We start from the raw sequence: 4,162 nt of genomic DNA on the forward strand, positions 1-4,162 counted from the left end.
CTCTGCAGATACCGTAGGGTTACAAAGATAAGCCGGTACAATTACCAGCCTGAGGATAAAGCGCAGATCACTACGCCTCAAAATCGATATCGTCACAACCAAACAGATATCGACGGCGAGCAACCGCAAAATCACAATGTCCGACCAAAGTCCATAAGAGTTATAAAAATAGTTTAGTAAAACAAGAAGGTTTCAGTTCATCTGGTCAAGGGGAATAAATATGAGGATTGGCTGTCACTTAGGGTTGGAAACGGGAGCACACTGTTGGCAAGCCGTCTTCTACATGACGTAACCCCCTCAGATGCATGTCCTACACTTCACGTAGAATCTTGGAATTCACAGGTGTTTTTCGAGAAGAACAATACTGCATCATCTTCGCGATGATACTCAGCCTTCCTTTCCTTAGCTTGGCTTTCGGTCCGAGTCTCCCAGGCTAGCGTTCACACCAAAGCAACCACCAAAGGTGCCCAAGGTATAGGAACGCCCAAAACAAAGTCATGAACACTTGTACAGCGCTTCATCTATATAGCGTAAGTCGCAAAAATTATCTGCAAATTCTGACGCTTTCTGGATTCGACATTGGCAACCAGCATTCAGCCAATACTGGGTCACGATTAACTGTTTAGCCCAAACCAATGGGACCAATGGGATCTCGGATTGAAGCCGAACCAGCAAGCGCCCAGAACCTTTGGCTTCCCGGCGCAGCAACACCCGGCTGCGAGCAGTAAAGCGTCATCCGTGTGGATTTCCACCTAACAGGTGAGAAGGACGTGCTGAAAGCTAGTAGTTACCGTACTCCTTCCTTGTATCGAACTTGAACATCACTCGATGTCCGTACTTACCATTCATCACAGTCGTTTCCAGAATAGCCAAAGAACAACACGGGCTCTTTTCTTCGACACCAGTCTAATGGACATCTGTTGAATCTCCAAGACTTTAATACAATATCCAAACACACTTGTTCAGTCCACGGTACCTTCTGTCTGTTACTGACTATAAGCTGTGGGATTTCCTGTCGCCGTGGCAGTGGTTGTGTCAGGGTTGTCATGCCCTTCCTTTCATCAATACCAATGGCAGCAGCACCAGAGCACACAGATGCTTCACTAAATACTAGCAAAGAACCGGCTCACTTTGATCAAAGTTTGCAATGGACTCCCTATATCCTGTCCTTCATGCATCAAAGACGCGTTGCTCTGATTAACTGAAAGTCATCTATCAAGAACTGACAACGCTTCTGCCTGGCACAATGATCTCGGATGTAGTTGCAACAGCAGGATGTTCCAGTGGAATCGCTTCGGTAGTGCTTTTTTTGGACGCTACATGCATCTGTGTGCTGATCATCAAGTGTTTCTCAGAAGCACAGAGTCTAGTCGCAGTGAGTGCCGGTTTTCCACCTGGCGCTTCCATTCCGCCGAACAGCCTTCGATTCAAACTGACTACGTGGCTATCAGCTGCTGATAACGCGGCACAATACTTGGCTGCCGATCATTTTGGAGTCCACAGGCTGACCCAGATCTCACCCTCATTTAATGTAGATTTTCCTCACATTTTCCCGGCGGACCCCAGAAACGAGCCTTCCACTTAGCAGTAAAACAACTTTGTGAGTCCCAATTAAAAAACACATACCAAAGCTATGCGATGTAGCTTACTGTTGTTAGTTACCGTAACTGTGGTGAGATAACCAACTCTATACCATCACCCTCAAAACTATCTGTGTTCAGTCGCTGACGCTTCACTACTGTGCTGCTACAGTGCACATAAATGCCTTATTGTGACGTCCGGGCTTTGCTGATGATGTTTCTGAGAACTTACACGGAAACAACATGTTCTCAGAACAACCACTTGCGCTTATTGTCCTCGAGCTCGTGGTACGATTGGGTTAGGCAGTGGACTATGCGACAGTTTCAACGTAGCCTGTTTGTGGATAGAATGGCATGGTGAGACTAGAAATAGTCTGCAAGACAGCGGAAAATCCAAGAAATAGAACGGGCCAGTGCGTCTTTTAATGCTCTAGAGCTGTTCCAGCTGATCTGCAAAACAGGATGTGGAACGTTTTCAGCAAGTGAGTCAAGGATAATATTGGAAACCCAGGATTCAACAAGGGTGAACTCAAAACAGCTCAGTGATTAAGGCGCGAGCCACCTGACCAGGAAATCTGTAGTTCGAACCCGACCTATGCATCTCGACTGCTCCTGTCTATGCTTGGGTAACCTGGCCGTATCTCAGCCTTCGTGCTTCTTTCGGGTGGCATGACAGCTAAACACATAAAGAGTGTTACAGCTGAACGATGTAATAAGAGCTAACTTTCACATTGCTGGATGGAATATTTTCAATAACAGTTAATTTCTATCTCTGTACGTATGCATTTCACTTGGAGTGTTCACTTAAGGAGTGTTCTGTGAGCTTGGATGGATGGATGAGCTTGTAGATGGAGTACCATGAAGTTTTCATATTCTAGGGCGCCATCAAGTAGCTATGCCAGATGAGCTTCCCCCACCCTCCCTCACAGATGTAAATATACGTCTCCGCCTCGACAGGGCAGTTTGTAATTATTTGGGAACAGGAACGCAGCCCAGAAAGTTTGGACAAATAGGGGGTCGTATCCGTGTCCAAAAACGTACCCGAACAAATCGATCCCATAGATGCAAGGGGTTGCTCTGATCATATCTCTACAATGTAGCTATTTCTTTAGCGGCGCCGCCACACCGGTCAACACAATCTTATGTTTTCTCGACCTTAAAACAGCCTTAACAACGTGGAAAGTTTGACTTTTTCAAGTGGGCTTAGCCAGAAATGGATGCTCTCCATAAGCATCCTTATTTTCCTTTATTTTCATACTTCCTATCGGGTCGCAGTATACATTAGATTGCACGAAGCTTTCTCACAACTAATGGAGTTCGTCTGGGTTGTTCCCCTCTTTTTGTTCAATTTTGCCGTCGACGTTGTCATGGATGCATACTCTACGAGATCATAAATCTAGTTATCGACATCATGTTTGAACATATATTACTTAGCTTGGATTATACGGACGATCTTGTTTTGATTGATTGTCACTTGTCCGCACAAAGTATGTTGAACAGAATGTCGAATGTGGTGCTCTGTATGTATCATTCATTTTACACCTTCAAATTTCAGTCCCATTGCTGAAAGTTGAGTTCGTTGAGTTTACGTAGCTTGACCGCTGCATAATTTGTTCAGATGGTGACGTCATCGCGTGGGTAATCAGGGCGTCAGCAGCGATCACTGACTTGTATCGTATATGGCGTAAAAAACGAACTTTGCTGAGTCTCACCTTAACTCTTCACTCGTCCCCTTCCCACTTTCCATTAAGACTTTACCTCGTGGTTGAATGACAGTTTCGCTTCAGTACGTGTTACCATTATGTTGTGGTACGGGTGATTTCTGATTCCCGGCATTTCACCGGTTCACTATCCGTTGGAAATTTGTTGACATCCAGGGACTGAGATCGTTAGGGGAACGCAAGTTGGGACCTGTCGCAACATCTCGAAAATCTATGACGTATTTTAGCGAAATTACGAGCCTGAAAACGACATGGATGCTTCCCACCGCTACCGACCAAGACGAGGCATAGGTTGTACCCTTTTATCCTGAAAGTTAGGCGTGAAAACTTCCGCAATTTACCGAAATGTGTGCCCAAGATAGGTCAGTGGTTAAGCTGCTAAGCTCTGTCCAGAACCGTGATTGAAACCCAGCTGTGACCTTTCGTTCGCTTCTGTCTAGACTTGGACATCGTGGCCATATCTTAACTCTCAAGCTCCTTCTGAGTTACGCAGACTGTGTACCGAAAGGATGCTATAGCTGAACGATTGTTTTCATTTCATCTTGAGTGCGTGTGCTTTTAGTTTGTGGAGTGGAGGGGGCGTAAAGGCGTTGATTGAAAGCCTTTACGAATACTGTCCCATTTGAGATGAGTTTAACGTCCTTTGAATGGACTTCGCTGGCATCCGCGTAAGAACTGAGACTCATGGAGTCAAAGGCTCCCTTGAAGTCAAGGGAAGCCACAATTATTGACCGGCGATATGTAGAGCGCTGCTCCAATATTTGAGGTAGTGTGAAACTGTGTTCAATACCGGAGCGAAACCCAGCTTTCGGCCGTCAGGTTTGCTTTCACCTTCCGGGTTTATTCGTCAATGCTGAAACC

General features: G+C 45.7%; 1 protein-coding gene across 1 annotated transcript in view; it reads right to left on the reverse strand.

Annotated features, from left to right (window-relative positions):
* The window catches only part of T265_10999 (hypothetical protein), a gene marked incomplete at both ends in the record, with an annotated part of 10,558 nt that overhangs the window by 5,751 nt on the left and 645 nt on the right, over positions 1 to 4,162 (reverse strand). The window lies entirely within an intron of this gene.

Source organism: Opisthorchis viverrini, assembly GCF_000715545.1.
Source record: "Opisthorchis viverrini unplaced genomic scaffold opera_v5_433, whole genome shotgun sequence".
NCBI lineage: Eukaryota > Metazoa > Platyhelminthes > Trematoda > Opisthorchiida > Opisthorchiidae > Opisthorchis > Opisthorchis viverrini.